This window comes from Chrysoperla carnea, chromosome 4 (genome assembly GCF_905475395.1).
Source record: "Chrysoperla carnea chromosome 4, inChrCarn1.1, whole genome shotgun sequence".
NCBI classification, from domain to species: Eukaryota; Metazoa; Arthropoda; class Insecta; order Neuroptera; family Chrysopidae; genus Chrysoperla; species Chrysoperla carnea.
In genome coordinates this window covers 30,847,896-30,864,437 of record NC_058340.1, presented here as the reverse complement: position 1 = coordinate 30,864,437, position 16,542 = coordinate 30,847,896, and the positions used below count along the sequence as shown (strand labels likewise).

At 28.2% G+C, this 16,542-nt stretch overlaps 1 protein-coding gene across 1 annotated transcript in view; it reads right to left on the bottom strand.

The window, feature by feature from the left end:
• Positions 1-10,938, bottom strand: part of LOC123298608 (excitatory amino acid transporter 1) — a 42,638-nt gene extending 31,700 nt beyond the window's left edge. The window contains exon 1 of the mRNA XM_044880694.1: positions 10,771-10,938. The gene's annotated coding sequence lies outside the window, so the exon portion shown is untranslated. The remainder of the gene's footprint in view (positions 1-10,770) is intronic.
• Between the last annotated feature and the right edge of the window lie 5,604 nt (positions 10,939-16,542).

Sequence of the window (16,542 nt, the reverse complement as noted above, 5' to 3'; positions counted from 1 at the left end):
TTTAATAATATAATCACAACATTATAGTTTGTATGATATTAAATATTAATATAATATAGAATAAATTTACCATTTCTCTCCAGGGTGCGATTTAAAATAAATACACAGTTATTAAAGCTACCTGTAATACACGTTATACATATGTTCTTTTTTGTCATGGTGTACTACACTAAGTGTAGATTAATAAAGAATAGTTGTATTACTCTTCAATAACTCGATACTTCTCTATCACACTTAATGACGCAAAGAACATAACTGTAGTCAGAGAGATTATTTCAAAATACTTCAACTATAAGTGATATTGATTTCCAACTGGTGTAGAATTCCCCTATTCAATTATATTAATACTCTTTGGGCACAAATAATTCCTCGTCATTCATACCTTACTCTCATCATACACATTATTACAGAATGTTTGTGAAATAATCAGGGTGGAATATTCAAAAAATGTGAATGAGTTTCAATATGTGATAGACTATATATATGGTATCTCATAATAGCGTTAAAAATCCTTACAAAAAGTATATTTTTTTACAAACCCTGCAAATTTGATACGATATGTAAAATTTAAGGAAATATTTGAATAATATGAACCAAATTTAGTTGAATTACATACTTGAGATATTAAAATTGGATAAAATTTGAGTGAGATAAGGCAAAATCTCTTTCTTGTTGTGTCTTTATGACGTCACTCAGTACAAAAACCGTTTCTTTTTTATATAATATTAGCAAACTATAAATTTCAATCAAAAATTTAAAAAAATATGACCTAATTTTCTCGTACTTACATACCTACTTAGTTTATCAAAATTGGAGAAAATTTGAATTGATTGACCGCCTAATATCAGTTTTTTTAAATTTTAATGACGTCACTAAGTACAAAATACCGATTTTGTTTATAATTAAATCGCAAATTTAATGCAATACGTGAAAATCATCACAAAGATTCTAATATTAAATTAAAAGTTAAATATAAACCCTCGAAATAAAATCCGCTTTGATCGATTCATTTTTGCCAACGTAAGTCCCAAACGCAGATGAACCAATTTTAATTTTTTTTAAGTAAGTTGACCAAAAGTTTTTTTAGCTGCATATATCAAAATAAAACGAATCAGCCATTGGAAGAATAGCGCCTCTTTTATAGTTGTTTCAGGTAAAGAACTCCAAACTCTTACTTGAAACACAACTAAAAATACTCCCGTTTTTAAGTTTTCAAACAAACAAAAATCTGATTTGGATTAAAAGGTAATTTGATTGAGAATATCTGAGCTATGTTTCGAGAAAATCTGCTCTTCCGCTAGATGCATATCATCATTTTTCTCATTCATCCGTATAGGAGCTACGATTCCACAGTGAGACACACAGATACACATTTACGTTTAACTTATATAATACTAGTATTTTTGGTCGGTGGTAAAAATTAAATAAAATTTGCGTGTTGTAGGACAAAATCATATCTACCAATTTTATATTGGTATCATTAAAATATTTACTTCTTTGATAGAACTAATAAATTTAAAACCTAATTAAACCTTTAGAATAGTATATGCAGTTCCGAAGAAAGTGTTATGAAAGAGAAGACGTTAAACATTATTTCTCCGAAATTTTTTTTTGAAACGTTCCGTACATATGTATTTAACTACTATTCATATCAGCTAGCATTATACTATGCATCGCACATTCAACAATAAATAGAACATACCTTCCTAGTAAATCTCTAAGGTAGTACACTCTACTAATTGCATAGCATTCATTTCACTGACATGATTCTTGTATTATTATTATTTGATGAAATTGAAAAGATTTCTGTCAAATTGTCATCGTCAATACCTATTTATAGTCATTATTAAACCTCGAACGAAATATTTAATGGATTAAAATTTATATGTTAATAGTCCTTGGGCCTCGTATGTGGCCTCATTTATAAATATTTTTATTCGAAAAAGTTCTCGAAATGCTAAAACATGGCGTTTGATTTTGCGGCCATCAAATTTTTAATTTAAGCGGTATGGCATGCTCGAGAATTTTCTCAAATAAAAAATAATGAAGACTTATACGAATTTACAGTTTGAATGTTATGATATAGTTTATCGGATAAAAGGCGTAGGTTTCCAAGCTCCAGAGTTCAATGACATAGTAACTAATCAGTTCAAATCTGTATTTTCACAAATACAGGGTTGTTCAAGAAACTTTTAGCACGTAAATGGGAGATATTTTGTTCAAAATAATATTACCAATTAAATAGGAAAGAAATGTGGAAAAAAAATGTATTATCATTTAAAGGGATATAAAAGTATCAAATATATTCTCCTCATAACCCTCATTTAAGTGGTTACATCTTTTTGAAAAATGCGCTCACCCATTTAAGTAGTAACATCTTATTGAACAACCTTGTATATTTGTGTTAAAACTAGGTCATAAAGATCTAGACATTATAGAATTTTTGTGATTAAAAATTTTGTTGTTGCAAGGCGCTATCATATTAATTGAACGAATTCTTCAGTTGAAAATTAATTCCAAAATTATTTTTAAATGATATTTTCTTTGTTTATATTATTCTGCTAATTTTTATTTAAAGAAATGGTTGATATTCTATATATGAGTATCGATTTCCATAATTTAAATTTATGACGAACGAAAATTATTAAATTCCATAAATAATTATTGTGTTAAATTAATTAACGCAATTGATATGACAAATAAAAGAGAATATTAATATTTAATCGATTTGGATATTTTTCATATCTAGATACGCACATATAATATTTGCATATTACACTTTCGAACAACGAAAATGTGTCACTAAAAACAGTGAGACATTTTTACACATGCTTAGCTTTCGATAACATAAAAGGTCTGTTATAAGCTCATCCTAGTCTGTATCCTCCAAGCTGCCAAACTGATCAGCTGTTTATAAAAATCTGATCATTAGTTTTTTTCCGAAGAGCATAGAAATCGAAATCGTGAAATCGACGAATCCTGTTACAATACTGAAATATATTCCTTTTTATTAACAAGCCGTTTACTGTTGTTTTTAACACCGAGCTAAAGTTAATAGTTTCTAGAGCTAAATAGTAGTAGGATACCCAGAAAATGTTACACCAGGATTTAAGAATCCAGGTAAAAAAAAGGTATAAAAATGTTGAGGTAAAGTAAAAGATTTCCGGCAAAAAGTTTTTTCGAGTTAGGTATACACGACTACTTTTTTTAATAGATCAAACTCAATAGGGTATTCCACTATTTTTGAAAAAGTATCTCAAAATGTTGATTTTGATAATAAAAAGCCACCAAAAATTTATTTCGGAAAAATACACACGCTTTCTTGCCAAAAACTTAAATTAAATTTTAAACCTTTTTTAAACTGTCAAAAACGCGGGCATCCAATTTGATGGCGTAATATGGGTATCACTATACGAAATAACACAAATAAGTTTTACAAATATATTCATAGACATCTGATTATAATAAATATTATGTATGTATATATTTTAGCTGTCTACACTGAACTAACTGATGGTCTATGACTCATACCGCTATGACATCACAGCAGGGCTTACCCGCATTTTAGGTCACGTGATATACAGTTGAAAATTACGATTTTTAATTTTAATATTTTAATAGAAAAATCTGCTTTTATGACTCGAAATCAGAATATTTAAGTATATTTTTCCATAAATTTTAACTTCTTTTTTAGTGAAAATCTGTTGACAGAAAATTGTGATAGTACTTTTTGTAATCCAATTTCGTTCTGTGCAAGTATATTTAAAATTCCTGGGGGATATTTATTATATCAGATAATTAATAAAGTTATCTTTTCATATATAAATAACTTTTGATTTTGATTTTATAATCCAAATATGTCAATGTTTTTTAAAATATCTCTGAAGTATTTATAACTTATTTTTGCATAAAGAATTTGTAAATATTTACAAAAATAGATTCAAACAGATTAAAATATGTAAATGATATAATGAAATTTTGGTGGAAGCGATGATTAACTTTAATTTTGTTGCAAATAGGATATGTTTAATGTGCTACCCGCTGACCTGCACGCCCGTCGAAAAGAATACCTCACTTCACAACTGTTAATAATGAAACCGTATTTTCTATCAAAATTACTTCTTGTATTAATTTTGGAACATCCTTATCATCTTGCATAAAACAGCTGTTTGTTGTTTACTAAATTTGTTGGAGCAATTTTTTTTCCTTCGATATCAAAATTGGACACGAAGAGCGATTTTCTCAAACGCTATACATCCAATCGGTACAGTAACTCGATTTTTGTATTATTTGGGACAAAATTACCTTATGTATAGAGTTTTATCGAAATTGGAAACAAAAATTTTTTCCCGATTTTTTCTAAGGAGTACGTACCCCTTAAGAAAATTGCAAAAATTCGAAAACATTTTTTTGCCTTCGATATCGAAAAAATTCATTATATAAAGTAATTTGGACCTAAAAAATCCAAAAATCGGGTTGATTGGAAACAAATTTTTTTTCCCGATTTTTCGATTTTTTATAAGGGTTTTTTTTTTTTTAAATAACAGAAATTGTAATTATTTTAAAGTCAAATCATAACTAAAGATGACGTTGTGAACAATATATTATTTTTCGAAGATGCAGCTATTATTGAAAAAGCTAGATAGAGGAAACGCTAGAGATCTCATAGATGGAAAACCGTTCTAGTATAAATAAAAGTGTTCAGTTTACTTTCTGCCAATAAAATATGTTCACATCCACGTATCTAACACTTGTTGCACACTAGAAAAACAGTGCTGTTGAGTCTGGTAATATATTAATAGATCTTATTATAAATTTATTTACACGGGTAGATTATTAGGTATTCACTTAGTGTATGCAGTCAGTACTTACAACACTATATTAGTAGTTCTCATACACTTAAAGTTTTTAAAGTGGAATTTTAATCTAATACAACAATAAAATAAAACAATGACATCAACAACAATGCTTATTGCCACGCAAATTATATTATTTTTGTAGGTAGTTTATTATAATTCACTTTATTCATTTATGTTTATATGTTGTTCTTAATTTTAAAAGTTCGAACACTTTCAACTATTTTCTTCATTGATTAATATTATTTCAAAAACAATTTCCCGACGAAATTCTTTGTAGAAAAATATGAAAAAACAAAATTTTGGACATAATAGGCCAATTATCGAATTATTTATTTTTGGGTCAAATTCTTTACCCGTAAATTTTTTTTTGTCCTAGTACTTAGGAATGGGAAATTGAAGGTAAAGTCTTCTTAGAAGACACTTTCGCCTTTCAATTGATGTCCGGTAGATTTCTGAACGATAGTTATTCCACGAAATAAAGGTGTGAATTTCCAAAATATATCTGAAATAACTCGCTGTTAATAACTCGCTCAAAAACTTCACTCTGAATAGCCAGAGAAAAAACAAACTTGCCGAAGTACAAACATTCGTTTTTCACGCAAAAAAATTTTTGACTCACGTCGTTCACTTTTTTAGGTGCTAAAAAATTGAAAAATTCTTCCTCACTCCTCAGTACAAACTGGTAAAAGATGAACGCTTTCGAACCACCACGGATGGATAATATTTTTCCATTAAACCATTTTTTTGTGGAATCGATTGAATAACTATTATTTTTCGCTTTAATGTTTTTCTATATCTCTTACGAACGACTCCCACCGGTTCATTGAAAAATGTTTATATGGAATTGAAGCTTACGCCAAAACCACGTTTTGTAAGCAAAAAACCATAAAAGCATAACTCAAAATTTTAACATATCTGAAATTTTTCAAGCATCATTTCTCAAAAACTATTAGACATACGGAACTATGTGCCGGCTTCAATTATTCCAAATTTAGTATACTTTCAGAATGATAGTAGCAACTAATGCCAAAAGCTCATAGTATTTGAATTGAACTACAAAAATTGAAAAAAGTCAGAAAATTTTGCAGTTTTTCACAAATTACGCCGATAGCACATCCTTCAAGTTACTTAATTGCTATAACTTTTAAGATAATTTTACTTACTTAAGTAAACGTAAAATATTTTTTTATCTCTTAAAGGGTGGCATTCATATCACCAAAGGTTTTAGATTTTCTACATGAATTTCGACGATAGAATATTATCTCTATATAAAAAAGTTTGAGTGGCATAAATTTTCAGTACCTTATAGGTACGAATTCTTAACAAACATATTTCCGTATAGTTGATAATATTGTCTCACATTATCTTAAAAAATTATCTCTTTATTTATGAAAAGTATCTCTTTTCATTAAACAATCACAATGTCATGGGTGGGTTATTCATAAATTTTATGGATCAATACATATTTTCGTTTATAGAACAAGAGATTTATTCAATGTAAATTATTCATGGATAATAATTTTTGTAATCTTTAATATAAATCTTTAAATTGCGTGAGAGAATAAAAGTCATAAAACACTCTTGTTAAAATGTTTATAAAGTGTAAAGTGTTGCAATAATTTTAATATTAAATTTGTTAATTTATTCATTAAATAAAATCACTTAATAATAGTAATAAAGAGCTGTGTATTTAACGATTAAAATCTTAAATTTCATAAAAATTATTTTGTTTGTACAAATATTATTAATTATTTTAATTTTTTATATCATTTCAGGGTAAAGAATCTATATAACCACATAATGTATCAACTATTGCAACTGTTGGCGATCTCTTGGAAGTCCTCCAAAAAAAGGTGTCTAGCGGTTAGTACCATATCTCTGATATGGATTATCCAAATAGAAAAATACCAGAAAATTTCTTTAATAAATAGATTATTACAGGTATTATACGAAAGAAAAGTCAAAATTATGATTTTAGACAAAACTGAGACTACAAAAAAAAAATTTAAATTCTTTCCAACTTTGTCAAAAACCTTTTAGGAAAAATCTTGCTCGCCGACTGAAAATGCTGTTTCGAGAAAAAGGCGTTTAAAGTCTTAAAAGACGCTCACATTTTTTTAATGCGTTTATCTTCGTGAATATTTATCGGATCAACTTGAAATTTTCAGAGAATATACTTATAAATATATGTACATTCCGGAAATACAAAAAAACGTTTCCCTGAAAATTGTAACTGAATGTAACCCCTTAATTGATCAACAATCAAGATGATGTTAGATTACGCCAAAACAAGCATTTTGGTAACAGGAACATTTGTGCGAAAACATCCCCATTTCTTTCATCGCTACCAGCGTCAGCAAAATCGGTAGTTTTATATCCATCCATTTATTTCTTCTTTATGTTGTTTTTGAAGGTTTCAATTGTGTAGCGAAACAGGCAGGTAACGCTTCGATTAATTATAAATTTATGTGTAAAAAAAATATAATTTTAACAGCCATGACACAAGCTTTATCATTTCGTTCAATAGCTTTTAACTAAACACCCCCCCCCCTGATGTAGCCAGTGGGTTTATTTTAATTTTTTATTATTTATACACTGCGCAAATAGTTTTTTTTTAAAAAAGCTTTATGAAAACCCTTTGTTTTCACGTGTCTTGCAAAAAGTTAATTATAAATAAAACATTGACATCAAAGGTTGCACATTATATACTCAACCCACACGCTGCAATCAGTGCACAATATCGATAATAATTATTATCGAATTCATATAGATATAGAATATCCTCTGCATTCTGTCTACACACACCTCATGAACTACGAGAACTCGCAAAAGGACACATTTTAACATAAACGAATTAAAAATATTTATTATTTAAAGTGTTTCGCCTGTCACGTGATTAGTCAATTAGTCAGCTAGGCAGTTTGTATGACGTAAATGTTAGAAAATGCTCTAAATATATCGTAAACTACGCAATTTGTATGGCATAAATGTAAAGAAATGCTCTAAAAATATCGAAAAAGCATCCAAAACCAAACAGAATCTGTGATAAACTTTCTTCATGATGAAAACTTTTTTGAAGCTCATTCACCGAGTTCTTCCATAAGGTACCATGTTAAAAATCACAATTTTAAAAAGAAATAATTCATAATTTTGCTCCGCAAGAGGTCCCAGTGTTTTTTGTGATCAAGGAACTTTGAGCTATCATTTACCGCAAAAAAGAAAAATGAACATTCACCTTACTTACCCGAACCACTTTTAGGGGACCAAAAATCTTTCTAGGCATCAAGGCATTATAATATGCAACAAAACCAAACTACTTCATTAAGTTATTGTGCCTTGATGGGTAGGGTGCCACAATAAAATCTCGCACCAACCATAAAGCTTGCCACGCTGAGTAAGGCCCTAAATAAATCTAATCTAATATGATTGATACAATTCGAATTAGATATCATTGAAGTGTTTAACATCAAACAATTAATTGTTTATGAAAATATGAAATTTGAGGCCAATTGGAGAGTACCTTTCGATGACAGTATATGTATTGTTATGGGTGAAATATATTAAAGAATACAAGTGTACTGTTATTATTTTCAACGGTCTTTTTTTTCGCTTTATAATAGTAATTGAACACAATGCATAATATTAGATATATCCACAAACCAACAACATCCGTAGGGTCTCCATGGAAACAAACATTTGATAAACACTAATTGCCGCGGCTATCCAGGGTACTATATAGATTTTTAATTAGAAATATAAAAAAAGAAATATTAATCAACAATTGACTGAGTTAATTGTTGAAATACTTTGTATAGATACATTGATTTTATTATTTTTATAAATTTCATTTTTACCCATTTTCCTCTCGAAAATTGACTACTTTGTGTCTTTTAATTTTATCGGATAGGCTTAGTATGCAATTAGAATCAAAAGATTGATTATTTGAAACTGCCAACAAAATTTAAGCTCTCTTTTGCTCGTTACTATATTTTTCGTTTACGAACTCATTTTTTACGTCCTGAACACGTTATAAAAATTTCCGCTCGGTAACGATATAGTTTTAGCGTTATCGGGATGGCGGGCAGAAAAAAAATGAACTAATTAGTTCATTTTATTAAAACCAATAAGAAAATTTTATTTATAGTTCTAAGAGTTACTAACTTGAGACAAAACTTAATATACTCTGATATATTTCATACATAAGGAATAAAAATGTATAATATCGTAGAGAAATAATTTATTGATATTTCTTATAATGTAAATAATTAAGTTAATTAAGCTTCATCCAGGGATATAGATATACAGGTACATATTATCCTTAATATTTCTGAGAATAAGTTAATCTTGAGGAAAAAATTACTGGAAAAATTTATTAATTTAAAAATAGATTCAAGCTCGCTTCAGAAAAACTGTATCATCTGGATTTTGAATAAAGATGCAGAAAGTCTACATTTACTTGAAAAGAACTGGAATTCCTTATTTAGGGTTTTTTAGTAGACGGATTTTAGTAGAAGGATATTATTAAGGCGGGTGTTGATTTCATTAATTTTTATCGGTCTCCTAGGAAGAAAATCCCCTTTCTAGGCTTATTTAACCTGGGCAGCATCCTCAAATTGACCTAGGGAGTTTAAAATCGGTAAAGAGTTTGAATGTCACGGTAGCGTCTTTTTGAAGTGTCGACTTCCCAGCGTCCCTTCCATTTCATGTCAAAATGCGGCGATTTTCTCGGTTTTTTAGGTCTTGCGCACCTGTAAAGCTTCTTCAAATTAAAAAGTCTGTTGGCAACTGGTCTGAGAATTGAGTAAATTTTAAGGAAGTGTCTAGATAAGCACTTCATGTAATCAAAAACATAAAGACACAAAAATCCCATATACATAAAATGCATCTAACAAAAAGAAGATCTAATGAGGGGGCAATATGACCTTAATGATACTCCGGTGCTGACGAGTTTTATATCATAAATTGATAAAGATTGTAAATTTTTCGTTCCAAATTTTACTCTTTCTAAGAAAGATCCGTATTTGGACAACTTTCCTAAGTGATTAAATTCTCAGAAATGATAGTGAATGAATTATATATCGACCTAAGAATCAAGGCTCGGACTTTAAACTTGCTGTAGTCTCATTAGACTTTAGCTTTGTATAGAATTTTTTATAATAAAAAACATTTTCGTATCAACTGGATTTTACTGACTTAGATGTTTTTTAGATGTAGCTAACGTTTACTCTAAATATTTTTGATATTGACATTAGATTTGAGCAAACACACACAGCGCTCTTAACAAAAGCCAAATGAGCTACCAAGTAGATAGTCAATTCTTTCTTATGGTGGTGTCTTGAATTTTTATTTTTCAATTTTTTCTTTTTTTTTTTTTCTTTTTGTAAACTAAACCTAACCATTATTACTAAATAATTCCCTCACATTTGGTTCTTTATTTGCCGAATTGAATAGCGTTAACATACTTTGATATAAAAAATAATAAATCGAGATATAGAAGCAATATGTACACAGCCAACAAGTAGTTCAGTTGGTTAGACCACTTAGGTTTAAATATGAACCCAGATCAAAAGTTATGGGTTCGTTCCCTGACCGCATTTTATCCTATATTTATTAAATTTCTATTAAAAATTATGACATTTTTGCTGTAGGTACATTATTTTAAATTTAAGGTCATTTTTAACGGTTTAGTTTTAAATGACTGCGGACCGCATTTTTACTACAACAATATTAAAAAAATGTTATTATTGTTATTCCTTATTCGACCAAAAGAAAATAGCTTTATTAAATAAATTATATATTTTCTTAAAACAACTTCTTTTAAATAAAATAAATCCAAAGAAATAAAAAAAATAATGACATTCTATAAAATACGAAGGTTTAAAATTCAATACATAAAAACATACATACTTACATAATATTTAAATACTTCAAAAGAGGTAACAGAGCGGTGTTTCAAAGTATCAACAGGTGAGTTTGAAAATATAAACAACAATATTATGGCGCGATAATCTTGTTTTCAAAAACACAATAGTTACTTCAAAAAAATTCACACAATTCAAAAATGATTTCTATTTTTTATTATTACATTTGCAAAACTACCAAAAATTAAAAAAAAAACACACGAGACTTTTTCGGAACTCAAAAATAAAAAACTACAATTCGCAATAAATTCGCTACAAATGACTATTCACATAATTTCACAAAATAAAAATAATTGTTTATAATAAATTAATTGTTGTAATAATAATTAATATAAAACAATATACAATTGTTTTAATTATTGTTGTTGTATGATGAATGGATATATACTTAGAAGATCTCGCTGCTCATACACTCCGAGAGGCCGCTAAACACTGAATGTACTAACTATTGTAAATTCAACGGAGAAGTTATCACTGATGATGTTTGATGATGATGGGATGTATTAGTTGTCGTCAAACCCCATTCACAACATTATTCTCGCCGTTGTACTCGCTGTTGTCGTGTCGTGTTGTGTTTTTCAGTAATAGTCGTCGTCGACATAGACAATGTAAATTCACCAAAAGTAATAATAAATAATAATAAAGTCCGAATCAGAGGTATTTAGTTCTATTACACTATTTTAAGCTAAAAGTACAGGATGAATCATAAAGAACGCAACAAAGTGCCCACACGCAGAGTCTCGATCTCTTCGTGACACAGTCTCATCGCCGTATTAAGACCATTTGAAGGCACTGCAAGCAACAAGTACCGTATACACAGTAGCAGATGTAATATTGATATAGCCCAGTATCGAAATTGCTTTAGTTAGAAAAAGCCTTCACGAAATTCCTCCGTTCCACGTAGTATGTAGCGGTCGTTTCCCGGAAGTAATTTGCAAACTTTTTCAGACCTGCTTAATTTCGCACTTTTCTTTCATTTTAACTAAGTATTCTATAGCTCCTATATCGAACAGTGCCCAGAAATGATCTACCAGCTTACCTTCACATCTTAATTCAATTTTTATTTTTATCTCCGAAGTATTAATCCTATTTGCATGCCTGCACATTCAAAAATATCAATGTGATAGATAAATTAATTTTTCCCAAAGTTATTGATTTGAATTCAACTAGAGGAGGACATATATTTTGTGGCTGAAATAAAGAAGAGAACCTTCCTTCTCAGGGGGTTAAAATAGGTACGTTTACTTTAGTTTAAGCCTTCCGCTAAACATGTCTCTTTTCTTTAGAAACGTATTTTCTCTAGCACATCTCCATTTGACTATATTTTTCAACCTCTAGATACTTCGGACACATATTTGATGGTAATAATGTAGCCTACATGTTAAACGCATAATAATTTGTATCGGTTTGATACTTTCTTCCTGATTCATTCGGTACATTTGTAGTCGTTCTTTATTAATATTTACTATACCTTTTTGTTAAGTGTATATTGTAGCTTATATTTGCAATGTTATTATTCGGCTTTATAAATGCTTGAATGAGTCCAACAATAACCTTGGATATAAAAACGCATCAATAAACACTAACTTCAGTATAATGAGATTTTGTTATAACGTATAGACATTTGTTAATACATTTATGTAAATTTATTGCCTATACTAACTGAAGAATGAATGTTTTTACTCTTTAGCAACAATACAAGTAATATAGTATAGGGTTTGCCTTTCCAGAGATAAATTTTTTTACTGTGTTTGAGTTTTTTCTTGAATAAGACTGTTAGAAATATAATATCAGCAAATTCAGTGTCTAGAAATTATATTTTCAATAATCCAGGCGTGATGTCATTGATATGAAATCAGGTTTCCTTATATTCGGGGTACATTTGTTGCAAAATTTGCTGTAAAATAGCACAATTGTTTTTAAAAGTTTTTTTTAAGGACATTCGTACCTGCCAATTCAAGATTGCTCTACATGGAAGAAAGATACACACTGTCGAGGTTCTAGTACTATTGTGGAAAATCTCTTATTATAAACTTATTTCATTTTAACCATTTATAAAGAAGCCAAATGATCCGCGTATGAATATTGTACTGGAATAGATCAATTTTGTAACCAACTTTGCTGATTTTCACTGAGAAAAGTCAAATTTATAATTTTACCATACTTTTAATCTACAGACTTTTTAGATAATCTGATAGATAATCATTTTCGTATCGATATCATACGCCGTTTCTTCATTGTTTTCTGTACAATTGTTTGAAGTCCTTGTAAATAAAAAATATTTAACAAAAAATTTTTAAGTATTTATTTGAATAAAACGAATCTGTTTTTTAAATACCATGCTCTCAGTATCTTAAAAAATACATCACTTTCATTTATTTGCATTTCAATTTTTAGAATTCTGTTCCTTAAATGTATAAATACAATTGAAAAGAGAATATACTTACATTATAAAAATTTAGAATAATGCTTCTTTTTAATATTAAACAAACAGTACGTCAGCCTGTGATATTTTTGGTGTAAGATGTACGCAACGATTTGGGTTTTCCTGTCATATTATTTGAAAGTTATTTTTCGAATTCCCAGCGGAACATGTCAATTAACGTACATAGAGATTTGAAGAAATTGAATTGCTGAAAATTGATGTGATAAACTGAAAATGTAGAAAAATTTTGAAAAAAAAAAACATAATATAGCACGTAACTCAACACATAGTTTACCAGAAAACCTGAGCGGATACCTACGGCGTTAAACTCCTAATGAAATTGTATCGAACTCTCTATTTGCAAATTCGATTCACCCTTAATCTTTTTTTGTTATTTATATAAGAATATTTTTTAAAAGAAAAAAATGATTGTACTATATTTTTTCATTGATGATTGGTTATTATTGACATTGATTTTTTATTGTTAAATATACCTAATATATTAATAATACATCTTTTTTTCGTGTAATGTATATAGTGTAAAAATTGGTAACGTTGCGGAAAAGCTGATTTTAAGATGCCTGGATTTTGGACAGTTCTTTTCTCATGGAAATTAAGTAGAGATGAAGTACGTCTTGCATATGGTGGCTGTAATTTTAATATAATAAGGTTTTATAATGAAAAAATTATATTTTAATTTTCGCAACCGCTTAATTAACGCAACCTTTTTCAGATGCTAGACAACAGTCTTATAATAAACTCTCTTGGAAGCCTAGCCAGCTCTCGTATAGGTAATTTTTATAAAAATGTATAGACAAATTTTTGGAAAGATTGCTGCTGCTTCAAATAAAAATAGCTTCAAGAATATGCAAATGATCAAGCGACATTTCTATCTAATGGAAAGCAATTCCTACATACTTCCCAGTTTAGTAGGGAAGAATATGGGCAAAATTTGTTTCCCATTTTATTTACGTTAAGATATTTACGATTCTTCTTAAATCAACATAAAATTAAGTTTTCATTATTTTATATTTAGTTTACATTAAATATTTATCTTTTTTACTCCTTTTATCAACTACTTTTGTATGTCATGGACTCAAAACTCAAAACTATACTCGTCTCATGATGAATTCAGGTAAACATCTTACCAATTTCAACTGGTTAAAAGAAGATTTAATTTAACCTCCATACACAAAATTTAACAAAATGTTCGAAAACTCAAAATCGATTATGGTTTTTAATCGAACGTTTTGAAATCCATTTCTACCCAGCACATTATTTTAACATTTTTGATAAAACGTGTTTTTTTTTCATCCTTAACAAGTGAAATTTACAAAATTTCAAAGAACCCCGACCAATTTTTCGGGTACGGAACCCCCAACTCGCACTTGACACATAGCTAAGAACACTCTCCGTTAAATTTCCTTTCAAACGAAATCGGTTCATTCGTTTAGGGGCTACGATGCCACAGACACACCCAAATAGCGTTCAAACTTATAACACACCTTTTTTTTAAGTTCGGGGGTTAAAAACTAAGTAATTTCATTAGATTTGCTTTCAAATAATGAGAGTGTGGCAAAAGAGACGTTCCAAACAAACGTTTGAAAGATTTTGATATCTTTTTTTTGTACCTACACACGAATCAGCGGATTTGGAAACTGACAAAAAGGTTTATTGATAAAATTTTAGTCTGTACATAGAAGTTTTGTGTCGCGGTGCTTACCTATTATATTTTTTTAAACAAATCATAAATTTATTTTACATTTATTTACTTTAATTCAGTAACAATAAAAGTATTTATTTAAGTTTTAAAACATTTACAACTTTCAATTAACTAAAACGAACATGATTAAATGAATTTTCAATTTAATTATAAATTTTCATATTTTTCCATCTATATTTCCTAAAATTTTACATAAAACGTAATTAAATTGTTTCCATTTATTATAATTCATATTTTGCATAAAATACATATAAATATAATTTAATTTATCAAATAATTTAATTTATATCATGTTTTTTTTTTATAACAAAATTATGTTTTTAATTATTATGAAAATAAAACTTGATTATTCTAGAATTATCTACTTAGGTGTGGGTCTTTGTTTTTATATAAATATCATTGCAGCAAATAGGGTCTAGTGTTTTTTTTTATATTAAAATGATAAAATAGTGATATAATTTACCATATTTTAATGTATATGGTAATAAAAAATGTGAGTCAAATACCTTTTACCGTAAAAACTAGTTTTTATTACACATCATGCAGCTTCTAAAATTGTATCAATGGGTCTTCCTTCCTGTTTTAATTTTTAAAATATTTTTGTTTAATTTTAATTATATTTGTACTTTAAAAAATCCATCAAAGAAATACAAATAAAAAGATATACTTTAAAAATGTATATTTTTTTAATTTTACTTAAAGTAAATTACCATCTATGAAGCCATCTATGAACAGTAATCAGAAGCTATATTTGGATTAGATTTTTTTTAGAGATTTGATTTTCAAGAGAAATAAGGATTTTAATTAGAAAATTAAAATCCTTATGTCAAGAAAATTGTTTAACAATAGACCTCTGAAATACTATTCTGTCAATTTACTTGAATTTTCTGAATAAAAGATAAAGTGAATATACCTGAATAAAATAAAGCAAAGTTATAATACGAAAATATATTAATATTTTGAGCTTTAGCTTTCAACTACTAGTTTAACTATTGATGGGACTCATTTGGATTTAAAAGCATTTCGTCATTAGTCGAAATATAGAAGATACAAACTTTAGGTAAATTTTATTTAATGTGTATTAAATAAAATATTTAATAGTTATTTGTATTAATAGTAATTTTCCTGAGTTAGAAATTAAACCAAAAAGGATATACATATTTTTCTTTCCTTTCAATAGATTCGCTAATAAACTTCTTTCCAGCATAAATTTGTTTATTATTTATATTGAACTTTTCCACTAATGAACAAAGTATTTCTATGAATTGTACATGGCAAGTATTTTTATTTTTTTTTCTCTAAAGTAATTTGATTTGCTTCGGGTATTTCAGATAAATATTTACATACAATATTTTTTTGCAGAAATACTCATCATCTTTTTTTATTTTTTATTCCTTTTTACGTTTCCTCAAAACATCAAGTAGTATAAGTAATATAGAGAAAAAATTAATCCTCAATTCAAATAAGTTTTTTATATCTCTCTCACTTGTATGATATGTTATATTGTATTAGAAATGATAAAGAGCGTTGTCAATATATTCAACAGATAGATGATAGGTAGGTATATATATCTGCTGCCTAAACAGGGTCTCCCAGATAACTACAGATCAACAT